The sequence below is a fragment of the Carcharhinus amblyrhynchos genome, chromosome 26 (genome assembly GCF_965287045.1).
Source record: "Carcharhinus amblyrhynchos chromosome 26, sCarAmb.v2.hapA, whole genome shotgun sequence".
Classification (NCBI taxonomy): domain Eukaryota; kingdom Metazoa; phylum Chordata; class Chondrichthyes; order Carcharhiniformes; family Carcharhinidae; genus Carcharhinus; species Carcharhinus amblyrhynchos.
In genome coordinates, this window is record NC_137349.1 from 31,326,580 (window position 1) to 31,344,051 (window position 17,472).

Here is a 17,472-nt window from a genome sequence, read left to right on the forward strand (position 1 = left end):
CCTAGAAAGAAAAGGGCAGCAGATGCATGGGAACACCACTACCTGGAACTTCCCTTCCAAGCCACACAACATCCTGTTTTGGAATTCTATCACATTCCTTCACCATCCTCGCGTCCAATCCTCTTTACCTAACACCATTCTGAGCAGGGCGATATCACATGGACTGTAGCAGTTTAAGAAGATGGCTCATCATCATCTTCTCAAGGGCAATGAGGGATGAGCAATAAAGTTTGACCCAGCTAGCAACACCCACATCCTGCGAAAGACTAATTGTAAAAAACTTAAATCTGAATGTGCCCAAGTGTGAGTGTTGAGCTTATTCACCTGCCAGTTGGGTCAGGTACCCAAATGATGGTGGTGCAGTGAGATGGGGAGGGTCTCGACTCTACCCTGCCAAGAATCAGAATGTGTAGGAGTGGAACAGACAAAGAGACAACTCTGTTACTTCTCAATTTGAGACTTGTTTTCTATACGTCTCCAAATTTTATTAGCTGTTGCTAATTATCAATTTTTTAAAAAAGAGTCATTTAACTTGTGTGACCAGAACCTTATTTTATTTAAAGTAGGCCTACAGTAACACTGCAATGATGTCACTGTGAAAATCCCCTAGTTGCCACACTCCCGCGCCAGTTCTGGTACACTGAGGGAGAATTTAGCATGGCCAATGCACCTAACCATCACGTCTTTCAGACTGTGGGAGGAAACTGGAGCACTCGGAGGAAACCCACGCAGACATGGGGAGAACTTGCAGACTCCACACAGACAGCGTTCCAAGCCGGGAATTGAATCCGGTTCCTGCTGCGGCGAGACAGCAATGCTAACCATTGTGCCACTGTGCTGAAACAAGATAGGCTACTGACGAAAGAAAATCTCAGAAAACATCAATTGATAGATATCAAAACAGATCTGATTTGTTACGGTGGGAAATTAATAGAACCCTACAGTGCAGAAGAAGGTCATTTGGCCCATCGAGTCTGCACTGACTCTCCAATAGAGGATCCTACCCAGACCCACCCTCTACCTTATCCCCTTAACCCCACATATTTACTCCACTAATCACCCTAACCTACATTATAGAATCACAGAATGCCAAAGAAGGCTATTCAGCCCATCAAGCTTGCACTGACAACAATCCTACCCAGGTCTTTATCCCCATAACCACATGTAGTTACCTTGCTAATCCACTGACACTAAAAGGAAATTTAGCATGGCCAGTTCACCTAACCTGCACATCTTTGGAATGTGTGAGGAAACTGGAACAAACTCACGCAGACCACACAGACACTGACCTAAGGCCAGAGTTGAACCCGGGTCCCTGACGCTGCGAGGCAGCAGTGCTAACCACTGTGCCACTGTACGCCTAGGCTACACAATGAGATGGATTTCCTGTTTCGTCTGCCACGGGAATCGTAGCGGGCAAGGGGTGGACCATGAAAAGGTCTGTTGATCCCGGGTGAGAGTTTCTGGTTTCAGGGTGTGTGCAGCCGGAAAATCCCACCCAATGTATCCTAATTATATGGGGAGGCGATGGCCTTGTGGTGTTATCGCTAGACTATTAATCCAGAAACTGAGCTAATGTTCCGGGGACCCGGGTTCGAATCCTGCCACGGCAGATCGTGGGAATTTGAATTCAATAAAAAAAAGTCTGGAATTAAGAATCTACTGATGACTATGAAACCATTGTCGATTGTTGGGAACCCCATCTGGTTGACTAATGTCCTTTAGGAAAGGGAATCTGCTGTCCTTACTTGGTCTGGACTACATATGACTCCAGAGCCACAGTAATGTGGCTGACTCTCATTTACCCCCCAAGGGTGACTAGGGATGGGCAATAAATGCTGGCCAGCCAGCAACAACCATGTCCCTGAATGAATTTTTTAAAAATCTAGATTTTTGATGAGAGGGGGTTTCCTGGTTTTATGTCGGACTGTGTCAGGCAAAGCTTTGGCGTTGCATATTCCAAGAAGCGGAGAGAGGGAGAACTAAATAACGCAGCTGGCTGCAGGAATGGAAAACAGGAGCCAGTCCAGTTTCCATGCGAGCTCCAGTTCAGATTTTGCTGCGTGCTGGAGGCTGGTGCTCCGAGTAAGCAGTGAGATGAGGGCATTGCTGGTATCGCACAGAGGTATGAGGTGGGAGCTCAGTCCTAATCCCGTGCAGGCACTGAAGGGAGAGAGCGAGAGGCTGCATATCCACACCACACAGCGCGGGGACAAATCACTCTCTTCCCCCACCACCACCCACTTTGGATCTACACACTGCAGAAGGCACAGCAGAGCCAGGTGGCTCGCAACTGTATCCAGCTGCTGTCACTACCAGCAGACTTACAGGACTGTGTCCCCTTTCAGCTGGCTGGTGCTCTGAAGCTTTTGGCCACCAGTGCGGGGCTGGGACAGGTGTGTGTGTGTGAGAGAGAGAGAGGGAGACAACTAGTTCAGAACATGAGCTAAGAAGAGTCCAGACGGGGGTGATCAGTGCAAGTCCTCAATGCTGCGAGTGTCAAAGGGAGCTTCAGCTAGCATTAAACAAGGTAAAATTAACAGCCAGTGCTCATCCCGGGTGCATACAGGAGCCGCTTTGACACTGAAAAACCAGGTAACAAAAAAAACCCTCTACAACATTTCATCCTGACTTGTTTGAATGTGATTCCTTACGTTGTTACCAATTGATTAGCAAATTGCTACTGTGCTGGAAACGCGTTAATTTCAATGTCTACATTGTGGCTTTATCTATTACCTTTTTAAAAAAATCCGCTGGATGCTGTTTCGCTTCAAGGTTTCCCCAAAGATGTCTTTTAGAAAAGATTACTTTCTCATTAGACGTGACTTGGCAAAAAGCAAAATCTGGGATTTAAAATCAATGTTTCAGATCTCCCACATAACGGGGAGAACTTGTAAATATTTGGCTTTGAACAAGGGTTTATTTTCCCCCAATCGACACACGTTCCCTGCCTTTGAGCAGCACAGTAGCGATGTTTGAGTCATGCTATTTGAATGGTTTATTTGAACTAACCATTGGCAGTGGCTAATGGATTATCTATTGCAAAATGAAAAAAAAAGCATTCCTTTTCATTGGGCAAGTGTGATGCATTTGCCATCTACTAAACGCTGGAAATTAAGCAGCACTTTCTAAAGGAAGGAGAATGGCTGGGGAAAGTGCCCTCTCTATTTGACTGGCGGTATGGGTTTTTTTTATTGAGATGTCTCTCTGTGTACAGGTGCAAGGTTAGAATGGGAGTCCTCCTCTTCGTTCAGTAGTGCCGTGCCTTCACCTTCATTAGCTCATTTGGTTGGTCGCTTGTTAAGACTCCTTTGTGAGCCCCCTCTCTCTTTCCCTCTCTCTCTCCGTTGTACCCTTAAAGGGAGAGAGTGAAGAGGAGATCCACTTCTCGCTCTTGTTCCAGCCTTGTTTTTAGAGCCAAGGCTAGCCTATTAGGAGGTGACCTGCAGTGGAGGCATGGACTGTGAGGAACGGCAAAGCCACTCCACGGTCCTGAATCCTGCCCTCACCCAGAATTTCTGCACACACTCGCGCACTTTCCAGCAGCCAGTCAGCAGAATAGTGTCAGGAGTTAAGGAGACTGGGGTGATTCATTCAGCATCTGTTCTGGACCTGGGACTTCCCAGGACCATCTGGTGAACCCTGTGTCAGGAGGGGCATGTACCCAGAGAGTGAAAAAAAAAGGCACAAGCCCCCTTTAGATAATTCCTGGGACATTTCACCTGCTTTCTCTTTAATGAACCGGACCAGAAAATTATCAGTTGTCGACACAAAGGCAAAAGTGACAAAGTTTTAGGAAGGACCGACCTCCCTTTTGCCAAAAAAAGGAACTAAACAACTACTGCGGGCATTTCTTAGTGTTCCCTATCCTTTGAGCACACCCACTGAGATGCTTCCTTCATGATTGCTATCCTTTGTCTTGTTGCTGGCTGTATGTGTCAATTAAATATTGCAAGGATGTCTTCCTCATCTGTCTATCTCTGTTTAGATTTCAGTGCTGGCATCTTACACATTCCCCAGTATGCTCTGATCTGCCAGTTAGAGACTATCTAGCTTTTGCAGTTGCTTCACCTTAATGGAAATTTCCCTCAGTCTCTTGTGTTCTTCTAGATGTTTTTATTTTAAATATTTTTCCAAAAATGATACAAAGACAAAGTCTATTCACTTCTGATTTGTGCCTCCAATACTATTGCATTGGCAGAATTTGAGGTTAACCCACAGTGAACCTTTTGGGAGATACTGTCTGTGTTGACTGATTACCTCCCTGGTTTTTAGATGGATTTGAACATGGATGTCATTATACATGAATTGTAAACTATGGAATCAAAAAGCAAAACAGCTGACAGATCTGCTTCAGTTGTACTGTGACTCTAGTGAACCAATGTCTTTAGAATCCGGACTGGAGATGAGGAGCAGGCTGATAAGTAAACAAGGTGATAGCCAAGTCTTTTAATTGATTCCAGCTTTGCCAGTTGCGAGTGGTCAAGTTGAGGAATGCAGAGTCCATTTCTTTCTTGTGCGCTGCATTCCAGAAACTTCTAAAATTAAAACAACCATAAAAGTCTCAGACATAAAAGCCTAATGTTTTTAAAGTGTACTCCACCTCCCCCCCCCCCACCCCCTGGTTTCTGTGTCACTCAGTAGGGGTTCTAGTTATTCAGGGTTTCATTGACGTTCCCTCATCAACTAAACAGAAATCAGAACTCAAACCACATCCCCGGCCCCAGCTCTGTCATATCTCACTTGCTGGCTAGTTTTGGGCTTGGCAACCCTGTCTCAAACTGGGAGGAAGACGGATCGCTTAAGTCAATGAAGAGTAAAATTGAGTAGGGCGGAAAGCAGTCTGATCCAGCCCCATGGGTTTCTCTCCAGGTATATTGAGATCAAAATCACTTCCTTGGTTAGGATTTCTCTACTGGGGAACCAGAAGGCAACAGGGCTTGCCATGCTGGGTAACACCGAAGTTGTAATGAATAGGACAAAATACAGGCAAACAAACAGAATGAAAGGAGAACATGCACTTTGATCGTAAATTATCCTCTTTGGCTAATTGGATTGTTTTAAGGTGCTGTGACTGTTACAATGATAAAAATGGTCCTCCTTTCACATTCAGAAAGCAATCACAGACAGGGATATTGGACAAGGTTTTAAAGTTTATTTATTTGTGTCACAAGTAGGCTTACATTAACACTGCAATGGCCAGGGAAGGAGCATTCAGAACATGGTGGTGGCACAGCGGTTAGCACTGCTGCCTCACAACGCCAGGGATCCAGGTTCAATTCCAGCCACTGTCTGTGTGGAGTTTGCATGTTCTCCCCGTGTCTGTGTGGGTTTCCTCCGGGTGTTATAGTTTCCTCCCACAGTCCAACGATGTGCAGGTTAGGTTGATTGGCCATGCAAAATTGACCCTTAGTGTCAGGGAGATTAGTGGGGTTAATATGTAGGGTTACGGGAATAGGGCCTGAGTGGGATTGTGGTCGGTGCAGACTTGATGGGCCGAATGACCTCCTTCTGCTCTATAGGGATTCAATAAAGAAAAGATAGTATAATGGGCAGACTATCAGCTCGCGAATCCTTCCACCACTTCCCCACTAAGTTAAATCTATTTATTTATTTATTAGTGTCACAAGCAGGCTTACATTAACGCTGCAATGAAATTACTGTGAAAATCCCCTAGTTGCCACACTCCGGTACCTGTTCGGGTACACTGAGAAAGGATTTAGCATGCCAATGCACCTATCCAGCATGTCTTTCAGACTGTGGGAGGAATCTGGATCACCAGGAGGAAACCTACATAGACACAGTGAAGAATGCACTGACAAGCATGGAAATCGAACCCTGGCGCTGTGAGGCAGCAGTGCTAACCACTGTGCCACCATTCCAAACATGGAAGGAGTGTTTGCTGGGATACCCTACTCTTCTGTCTTAAAAAATCCTTGGCATCCAATTAAAATAAGTGATTTAACATCACACATAAAGGATGGCTGGTGCCTCTGACAGTGCAGTACTCCTTCAGCACCGCACTGCTGTGTCAGCCAGGACGATGTGCTCAGGTCCCAGAGTGGGACTGGAATCCACGGCCTTCTGTCGTAGACACTACAGTGCCGTCAACTAACATTTGATCATTAAATGACATCAATTACAAACTAGACTTTCCTATAACCATTAGGAGGAAGATTGGCAGTTGATCCCTTTAGAACATGAGCAAAGCCAGTTTTAAAATTTAAATGAAGTTCTCAGAATGCAGAAATCCAGCAAGGGAATTGGAGTCTGTTCATCAACCAATCAAATAGTGTAATTTTAATAAAGCACCTATTAATAAAAAATGAATTAAATTTGCATTTCTATTTTATTGAAGTAAGTTCTGCAGATGAAGAAAACATATTGTGCCCGACACAGGCCTCCAACTGCATTCGATTAAATATAAGGTTCAAATTTTTATTGAATTATCTATTTTCAAACAGTCTGCTTTGGTTAACCCTTTAGTACCTCAGAAAAATTTTATATTTTTTTGATGTCACAAGTTGGCTTGCATTAACGCTGCAATGAATTTACTGTGAAAATCCCCTAGTCACCACACTCTGGCACCTGTTCGGGTACACCGAGACAGAATTTAGCATGGCCAATGCACCTAACCAGCACGTCTTTTGACTGTGGGAGGAAACTGGAGCACCCGGACGAAACCCACGCGGACACGGGAAGAACCTGCAGACTCTGCACAGACTGTGACCCGACCGGGAATTGAACCCGGGTGCCTGACACTGTAAGGCAGCAGTGATAACCACTGGGCCACCATGCCGCCCAGTTTTCTCCCTCTCATGCTGCTTTTCATCACCTTTCTGGTTACTGACATTCAAACAGTTTTTTGATGTCACAAGTTGAACATCACTAAAACAAGAGACATATCGTTAAAGCTTTTCATCTTCCACTCATCAGGACAAATGCAGGAATGCCAAATTTCAAACAATCACAACAATTTATACGACAAGGGAAAAGGGTGCCAGTTTGGTTGGCAAGTTCATTCTGATTGACTGAGGTGTTGCCATGGAGAAAACAAAGGGGAAATATAGACTCCCAAAACTCCCAGGTAACTCAAAAGCAATGCAAGGCTTGGATATAGTGCTTTTGTTCGCAGAGAATGTTTTCCTGTCTGTGAATGCATTGTGCTTCCAAATATGTAAATGAGCTATGTTATGAGTTTGACTGATGATCTTAAATTGCTTGTTAGTGTAGCTATTAGCACTATCAAGATTATTTGGCTAGTGATGATCAATCGCAGAATCACATCTAACAGTAGACGTTTTGTATTGGGCTTTTACAAATACAGGCTGATTGAGTTATTAGCAATGGGTTGAGTAAGCTCATCTCAGTTGGGTCAACAATTAGGACACTACAATTGGACTCAGGACCCCTGAATTTCAGTAGAAGCAGGTATGCTTCTCAGTCTTGGTTACTATCTAGTACTTCACAGCGACAAAGTAAATGTGTGGTGGCGGAGCGAGCAATCCTGTTGCCGCCCAATGTCATGCCTTCCTCAGTTAAATAGCTCATTTAGTCTCCCCCACATATGAAGCCTCAAGTGCAAACTCATGCATGAGTCAACAGGGTAGATTTTCAACTTGTCACCCAGCTAAAAACTAGCACTGATGACCAAATGCTTCTGACTGAAACCTAAAGAGCCAGATTTTGCTTTGACTGGGCACCCAACAGCCTTTGCTATTAGTTGGTCTTGGGTAATGATGGCACAGTGGTTAGCACTGCTGCCTCACAGCCCCAGGGACCTGAGTTCGATTCCTGTCTTGGTCACTGCCTATGCAGGGTCTGCACATGCCCCCCCCCGTGTCTGCTTGGGTTTCCTCCAAAAGGTGTGCTGGTTAGATGCATTGGCCATACTAAATTCTCCCTCAGTGTACCCGAACAGGTGCCAGAGTGTGACAACTAGGGGATTTTCACAGTAACTTCATTGTACTGTTAATGTACATGACCCCAGCTTAAAGTCCAACAGGTTTATTTGGAATCATGAGCTTGCGGAGCACTGCTCCTTCATCAGGTGAGTGACTTCTCATGAATCCAAGTAAACCGATTGGACTATAACTTGGTATTTTGAGACTGCTTACTGTATCCACTCCAGTCCAACGCCGGCATCTTCACCTCAGTGTTAATGTTAGCCTATTTGTGACACTAATAAAATAAACTTTAAACTATGCTCAATTAGCTTTTTCAAGTCGCTGAAAGTAATAGCTAAAAAATATGGCAGGGAGGGAAACTGCAACCTGAGTGAACAAGCAAGTAATTGTTTCTCCATAACCAGTTAGATTGAGGAAAAGGGAAGATAGGACTATTACCATAGGAAATGGGAGGAGGAGGAGCCATTCAGCCCTTCGAGCCTGCTCCGCCATTCGATCAGATCATGGCTGATTAGGTTTGGTTGTGGTCTGAACTCCGCTTTTCCACTTTGTCCCATGCCCCATGCCCCCAATAACTCTCAATTCCTTTGTGTATCAAAAATCTGCCTCGGATAAATTCAATGACGCAGCCTCCACTGCACTCCGGGGAAGAGAATTGCGCATTCCAACGCGCCTGGATTGTGGAATGAACACGCAAGAACTGCAAAATAAGAGTAAAATTGAATGGATGAATTTAATTCAAAATCAGTTCCCAAAAGAGGGGTAAAGAGAGAAAGAAAGAGTGAATTAAGGGAGAGGAAATAAAGTCAGACAGAAAGGAAATATAAATAGGTTTTAAAAATTACATTTTAAAATCTTCAGTGATGTGTAAAACCTGAAGGAATGTGATTCAACACTTGTAATTGTTGCTCATGTCAGAGAATTTGATTGGTAGTAATTTTTTTTAAAAATTCATTCATGGGATGTGGACGTCACTGGGGTGGCCGAGCACTGATTGTCCATCTTTCATTGCCCTTGGGAAGGTGGCAGTGAGTCATTTTCTTGAACCTCTGCAGTCCATATGGTGTGGGTACGCCCACGTAGCTGTTAGAGAAGGGGGTTCCAGAATTTTTGACCCAGTGACAGTGAAGGAATGGCCAATATATTTCCAAGGCTGATAACGTGGCTAACTGTGCAACAGTTAACATTATAATTTGTTACAGAGTACCTAGATTAGAATAGACATGACTTTACTTGAGTTAACTGTAGGGCATCCATATTCTATATGGCACCAAGCTCTACTCATCTGTCATCTTTGCTCTCATTAATCTCCAATGACTCCCAATCCCCCAGAGACTGAAGTTTATTATTCTCATCCTAGGCACCTCTAGCCTTAGTATCTGCCAGGAGCTCTACATTCCTACTCCCATCAATTGTGCATCTCCAACTCTCTTTACCTTACTGTTGTTGACCACCACCTAGCCACCACACTCTGTATTTGCATCCTCCAGTGAACCCAAACTACCTGTTCATCTCTTTCCCCCTAAGAACTTCTTTAAAACAACTCCTTTAGGCAAAGCCCTTTCTTTAACCCTTGTTAACTTCTCCATCTTTGGCTCATCTCTGCCTCACTTATTACACCTCCGTGGTGCACCTTGAACTTTTCTTCGATATTAAAGGTTCTATCTATATGCTGTTTTCAAAAAGATGTCACGTCATTTATAACCATACAGTGCAGAAGGAGGTCATTCGGCCCATCGAATCTGGACTGATCACAATCCCACCCAGGCCCTATCTCTGTAACCCCATGTATTTCCCTAGCTAGTCCTCCTGACACTAAGGGTCAATTTAGCAAGGCCAATCAACCTAATTAGTACATCTTTGGGCTGTAGGGGGGAAACCGAGCACAGGGAGAACACACCAGACTCCACACAGATAGTGACCCGAGGCCAGAATTGAACCCAAGTCGCTGGCACTGTGAGGCAGCAGTGCTAACCATTGCGCCACCGTGCTGCCCCTAAAGCGGTTTGACAGTGTACTGCAATATGCACAAGTATGTTCCTTTAAGAGAAAGGAAACGGGCATTTTCAAAGGATTGAGAGAACTTTGAACATCTATGCTAATGCTGTACTTTGGCTGGGTTTGACACCATAGGGTGGTTGGTGTGTTTGGACCGGATTTGGTACTATAGATTTCCTGACATGGTTCATCTGCATCTGTTAGTGTACCATTGATGTTATTAATGTCTATGTTTGGTAATGTCTAAGCTTAATGCTACATTGTGCTGGATTTGCTGATATATTTACAATGATAGTATTGCTGAATTCTAGCCCTCCAGCAATTCCTTCTTGCTTTGTCCCCCGTGCTGCTTTGACTGGTATCAGGTTATTGTGTCAAACCCAGAGGAACACTGACTCCTCAGACTCATCCTGAATCAGATCTACTTGTTTCGGCTCCCACTTTAAATTGGCGTGTGAAGTCGCGAGTTCCATTTAGCAAACATCAGCAGAGTGACACAGTTACAGGGGATTTGATTCCTTTCCCACGTATTCAGCCAAAACTGACCCTCCAATTCCCATTGGAAAATAATTGGACTTCTTGCAAATCTCAAGGCAAAGGGGTTAATTCAATGCAGCGGAACATCCAGCCTATTGTACAACATTACTGAGAGATGCCACAGAGTGTGAATCTTGCTTTTGACAGGGGATGATTGCTTTTATAGGTTGTTGGACCAGCGTGTGGGAGTCACTTCAGGCTGTTGTTAGCCCTTTTTTATGTTGCTTTATAACTTTTAAAATATATAATTCTAAGTGTGTATGGGAAAGACGTGGTCTGCACTCAACATGTGGGAGTGAGTGCATTCAATTGATTGTTCTGCATCACTAGGTTTACAAGACATCCCACGCATCGAGAATAGTCCACTTCTTCACGTAGCTCGGCTAGAATCATTTATGTTTTGGTTTTTTGGGGATAAACTGACCTGTGGAACAGCCGTCCAAACTGACTCAAGCTAATCCTGTACACCAGAACGAAACCCCCGAGCCTGGCATATTCTCCGACAGCACCAGACAGCAGGAAAGCCTTGATAAATGTACTTAACCCCCTACATGCTTAACTTTGCACCTTGACTGCACCATTGACAGTGAATTCTTGACATTTCCTTACCTGCCAAAATCTGGAGGAGGCTCTGCTGACGAGTGTGGCTCTGGGTGGGTTAAAGGTCATTACAGTCTTGGTCCAGAGATTTCAGACATACTCAGTCCTCGGAAAAGAATTAGCATTAGTTTGCAGCAATCGATTTGGGCTGGGATGATGTCAGTACCACTAACCACGTCAGTACAACGCTGCAGTATTTGAAAATACATCAGGCTGCTTAATGTTATGCTGTCCCCTTGAGTTTCAGCATTTCTCTGACAAAACTGTTCTTTCACTGTTCTAAAGACCATAACCACAGCAGATCACCTTTCTCTTTGTGAAAGGGTCAGGAGACAGACCCTCCCCGACAAGCTCTTGCTGAGGTAACTGATATAAATCTATTGCAAATAAAGTGATTTTACACCAATAAGTTTCAGCATACTTTATGTAGAAACAAGGAAGTAACATTTGATCCACTAAGCACATGCCTGTTTTTTTTTTAAACCTCCCTTTTTTTATCATGTTTGGAGTTGCTGACTCTTGTGAAAGGTGCTCACACTCCTCTGATACCTCACACAATCTGCCTATGAGCCGAGGCAGTCACTGTCGGTATGTCATCACACCGTGGGGAAATCATAGCTGAGCTGTGTCCATTCCTCGCCAGAATTTTACTGTCCCGCCCGCCACGGGAATTGGAGCTGGCGAGGGGCGGACAATGGGAAGGATGTTTCAGTTTTGGAACAAAGCGAGGCTGTAAAATCCCGCTGTGTCTCCACAGTGTGGATAGAAAATTTGATTTGATTTGATTTACTATTGTCACATGTATTGGGATACAATGAAAAGTATTGTTTCTTGTGCGCTATACAGGCAAAGCATACCGTTCATAGAGAAGGGAAGGAGAGAGTGCAGAATGTAGTGTTACAGTCACAGCTGGGGTGTAAGCTGCGGATGCTGCAGATGCTGAAAATCTGAAATGAAGACAGAAAGTTCTAGAAAAACTGAATAGATCAGACATCATCTGTGGAGAGAGAGAGATAGGCTAACTAGTTCAGTTAGCTTTTATCAACAGTGCAATGCATCAGAAAACAAATGGCAATCCCACCTTTGTCCAGTTCTGATGGAAGGTCTTCAACTTGAATCATTAACCCTGTTTCTCTCTCCGCAGCTGCTGCCTGGCATGCTGAGTATTTCCAGTGTTTGTGTTTTTAATCCACAGATGTGAACTCCTTGGAGAGTGATCAGGAGATGGGAGTCTGGCTGATTTCCTACTTCCCTCCCCACAGGCACTGAGGCCAATGGCAATAGGGAGAGAGGAGGAGGTGGCCCTGTGGTATTATCGCTAGACAATTAATCCACAAACTCAGCTATCATTCTGGGGACCTGGGTTCAAACCCCACCATACTGGCTGGTGGAACTTGAATTCAATACAAAAAATCTGGAATTAAGAATCTACTGATGATGATGAAACCATTGTCGATTGTCAGGGAAGACCCATCTGGCTCATTAATGTCCTTTACAGAAGGAAATCATAGAATCTTAGAAATTACAGTGCAAAAGGAGGCCATCCAGTCCATCGAGTCTGCACTGACCACAATCCCACCTAGGCTTATCCCATTGCCCCTTGCATTTACCCTAGCTAGTCCCTCGACACTAAAGGGCACTTTAGCATGGCCAATCCACCTAACCTGCACATCTTTGGACTGTGGGAGGAAACTGGAACACCTAAAGGAAGCCCATGCAGACATGGGGAGAATGTGCAAGGTCTGCACAGACAGTGACCCAAGCTGGGAATCAAACCCATGTCCCTGGCGTTGTGAGGCAGTACTGTGCCAATTTACCATCTTTACCTGGTCTGCCCTACATTTGACTCCAGAGGCACAGCAATGTGGTTGACTCTCAACTGCCCTCCACGGGCAACTAGGGATGGGCAATAAATGCTGGCCATCCAGCAACATCCACGTCCCACAAATGAATATTTTAAATAAATGTTCTGATTTCTACCCTAGCCAAGCTTAGCTAACGGGATAAAGCAGGGACCTACTGGAGTTGGTATGGGTCAGTTGTACAATGGTGGTGCACTTACAAACTGAATCAAGTGAACGTAATTGTTTATTTCATTGTAATTGACAAAGACACTGGCGTTATTGACTTGATGGATAGTACTCTGCTGAAGTGCACTGAAAGAAGTTGGCTGTGGTCCCAAAATTAGGCTGCCTCTTTGTTGGGTCACTGTGTGCGGATTTGAATTCATGTTTTCCCCCATCCTGCCAACTTAGAGGGAGCTGCGACACCTGTTTCTGAATGGATTTGACAGAACAGAGAAGAGGTGTGTACGGGAGCACAAAGAATCCCTTTTATTTTCTCACACGGGGATAACAGGTGGACCTGACAATACTTAAACAAAACTGCCATCAGATCCCAACCAGGTGCTTGTGTGCCAGAGGCTGTGTTCTTGTTGCAGTCCAGTGCAACTGAGACTCCCAGTAGACAAACTTGGAAGCATTAAGCTGCAAGGGACACAGAAACAGGAGCAGACCATTCGGCCCATCAAGGCTACTCCACCATTCAATTAGATGATGGCTGCAATTATCATCAATCCATTAAACTCCTCGATGCACATATCTAGCAGAAGCCTATCCACCTCGATCTTGAAAGCTCCATTGTCCTAATGCGCCAGCCTTTGGAAGAAGCGAATTTCCAGATCTTATTTATTCATTCCTGGGACGTGGGTGTTGTTGGCTAAACCAGCATTTATTGCCCATTCCCAACTCCCCCTTGAGAAGATGGCGATGAGCTGCCTTCTTGAACTGCTGCAGTCCACAAATTGACTTTGTAGCAGTTTGATACAACCGAGTGATTCGCTAGGCCCATTTCAGAGGGCAGTTAAGAGCCAACCGCATTGCTGTGGGTGCGGACTCACATCTAGGCCAGAGTTGGTAGGCATGAGGTAGCGATGTCAGCGTTGGACTGAGGTGGGCACAATAAGAAGTCTCAAAACACCAGGTTAAAGTCCAACAGGTTTATTTGGAATCACGAGCTTTTGGAGGACCGCTCCTTCATCAGGTAAGACTCACCTGATGAAGGAGCAGTGATCCAAGAGCTTGTGATTCCAAATAAACCTGTTGGACTTTAACTTGGTGTTATAAGACCGAATAGGGACAATGGATTTATTTTCCCCATGTCTATGTGGGTTTCCTCCGGGTGCTCCAGTTTTCTCCCACAAACATGTGCAGTTAGGCTTGGCAATGCCAAATTGACCCTTAGTGTCAGGGTGATTATCAGGGTAAATACGTGGGTTTACGGGGATAGGACCTGAGTGAGATTGCTGTCGGTGTAGACTGGATGGGCCAAGTGGCCTCCTCCTGCACTGGAGGGATTCTATGATTCTTTCCCTAAAGGACATTAATGAACTAGATGGATTTTTTCTTACGACAGTGGACAATTCATGGACATCATCGGCCTTTTAATTCCAGATATTTACTGAATTTGAATTGCACCATCTGCTGTGGAATTTAAATATCGGTCCCCAGAGCGCCATCCTGGGTCTGTAGAGACAATACCACTATGCCACCTTCTCCCCTTTCAAGTGTGACAGTAGCACATCCATTGAGATCCATATTTTTTAAGCCAGTACTTGTGTGCAAGGTCCCAAAGAGAGAAAATCTCAGCAGGTCTGGCAGCATCTGTAAGGAGGGGAAAAGAGCTGATGTTTCGAGTCCAGATGACCCTTGGTCAAAGCTGGAGATTTTCCAGCATTTTCTCTTTTGGTTTCAGATTCCAGCATCTGCAGTAATTTGCTTTTATTACTTGTGTGCGAGGGGTGAGGGTTATAGGGTATCTCTTCTCCACGTTCACTCTAATGCAACACTGTTTGTTTTTCATAAACTCTAATGGGGATATGTCCATTTCTCTGAAAATCAGGAGGAAAGGGCTAATTTTCCATTGCAATCAATGGAGGTGCTCCTGTTGTTCTTCGCAAATGTAGTTGGGAATAGCCACGTCCCCTGGAGGTTTAGTAGCTTCTTTGTATGATGCCTCATAGAAATTTAGAAACTAGAAGCAGGAGTGTGGGGTGGTGGCACAGTGGTTAGCACTGCTGCCTCAAAGCGCTAGGAACCCGGGTTGGATTCCTGGCTTGGGTCACTGTCTCTGTGGAATTTGCACGTTCTCCGTGTGTCTGCATGAGTTTCCTCCAGGTACTCCAGTTTCCTCTCACAGTCGGAAGATGTGTGGGTTAGGTGGATTGGCCATCCTAAATGGCCCCTTAGTGTCAGGAGAACTAGCTAGAGTAAATGCATGCAGTTACAGGGATTGGGTCTGAGTGGGATTATGGTTGTTGCAGACTCGATGAGCCAAATGGCCTCCTTCTGCACTGTAGAATTCTATGAGTAAGCCATTTAGCCCTTTGAACCTGCTCCACCATTCAATACGATCGTGGCTGATAATCAAATTCAATATCATGATCCTTTTTCCTCCCATATCCCTTGATCCTTTCAGCCCTGAGAGCTATATCTAATTTCTTCTTGAAATCACACAATGCTTTGGCCTGACTACTTTCTGAGTTGTAAATTCCAAACATTCACCACTGTCTGGGTGAAAAAATTTCTCCTCACTTTAGTCATAAAAGATTTACCCCTTATCCTCAAACAATGACCCCCACCCCAGTTCTGGACTCTCCAACTATTGGGAACATTCTTTCTGAATTCACGCTGTCTCACCCTGTTCGAATTTTATACATTGCCATGAGATCCTTTCTCATTCTTTTAAACTCCAGTGAATATAATCCTAACTGACTAAGTCTCTCCTCATATAACAATCCCAAGAATCAGCCTGGTAAACCTTTGCTGCACTCCCACAACAGCAAGGACATCCTTCCTCAGATAAGAACACCAAAGCAACACACAATTCTCCCGGTGCGGCCTCACCAACATCCTATCCAATTGCAGCAAAACATTCCTCTTCCTATACTCAAATCCTCTCACTATGAAGGCCAAAATACCATTTGCCTTCCTTATTGCCCGCTGTACCTGTGTGCTTATGTCTCCCTGACTCTGCAAGCTTACCAATCAGCCTGGCTAAGAGTCGGGTGCCTTCTCTCCAAGTCCGTGCTCCATTAAATCGATTTTGGCATTTAAGCAAATATCACTGAAATGTCAGCATTTCGAGTGGCATTATCCTCCAGTGATAATTTCCTTTGTCCAAGTTGATAAGGCAATTATCAATATTTGTGGAAGAGATATCTTTGTGGACAGGATGGGGAACTCATTAAAACAGCTGCCTCCAAAAATGCCGCAGTGTAGGCTTCAGTTGAAAGGTGAGTGTGATTGGGTTTGCGTGCTGACTGAGGATCCTAAAGAGGGTACTGAGAGTTTTATTCCAATGTGAGATATACCAGCAGTCAAGGAAAATCAGCATTGGGAAATGACGGGGCAATCTACAGGAGAGGGAGGCGGATCATTCACACATGTGGAATATTAAAATCTAGCTGTGCTTTGAAGTGAAATTTGGTGCTAGAATTTCATAAAGTTTATTCATTAAGGCCACAAGAAGGCTTATTTTAACACTGCAATGAAACTCTGTGAAAATCCCCTAGTTGCCACACTCTGGTGCGTGTTCAGGTACACTGAGGGAGAATTTAGCATGGCCAATGCACCTAACCACCATGTTTTTCAGACTGTGGGAGCCTCAAGATAAAGGGGGGGGGTGCGGTTTAGAACGGAGTTGAGGAAGAACTTCTTCACTCAAAGGGTGGTGAATCTCTGGAATTCTCTGCCCGTTGAAGTGGTGGAGGCTACCTCGCTAAATATTTTTAAGACGCGGGTTGATGGGTTTTTGATAAGAGAGGGGATTAAGGGTTATGGGGAGAGGGCGGGGATGTGGAACTGAGCCACGACAGATCAGCCATGATCTTATTGAATGGCAGGGCAGGCTCGAAGGGCTAGACGGCCTACTCCTGCTCCTATTTCTTATGTTCTTATGTTCTTATAAACCGGAGGAATCCCATGCAGACACGGGGAGAACGTGCAGACTCCACACAGACAGTGACCCAAGCTGAGAATTGAACCCGGGTGCTAACCATTGTGCCACCATGCTTAGATGTAGGCCAGCCATACCACTGCTTTTATTTCACACAAAAACAGAAAATGCTGGAAAATCTCAGCTGGTCTGACAGCATCTGTGGAGACAGAATAGAGCCAACATGTCAAGTCAGTGAAGGGTCACACTGACTCAAAACATTGGCTCTATTCTCCCTCTGAGATGCTTGTCAGACCAGCATCTTCTGTTTTTGTTTCAGATTCCTACAGTTTTTTTCTGCTTTTATCTTTGCTTTTGTTTCCTCAGCTCATCCTTGGCACTCATTCCCTTATATGACTTGTCATTGGTCTGTATTAACAGGGTAGCAGATAGAGGCCGTCTAGTTCCCTTGAGAAGGGGCGGTGATGTTCCGTCC

At 44.7% G+C, this 17,472-nt stretch overlaps 1 protein-coding gene across 1 annotated transcript in view; it reads left to right on the plus strand.

Moving 5' to 3' along the window:
* The first annotated feature begins 2,183 nt into the window (after positions 1-2,183).
* sema6bb (sema domain, transmembrane domain (TM), and cytoplasmic domain, (semaphorin) 6Bb) overlaps positions 2,184-17,472 on the plus strand; it is a 588,988-nt gene continuing 573,699 nt past the window's right edge. Inside the window, exon 1 of the mRNA XM_080212572.1 lies at positions 2,184-2,595. The gene's annotated coding sequence lies outside the window, so the exon portion shown is untranslated. The remainder of the gene's footprint in view (positions 2,596-17,472) is intronic.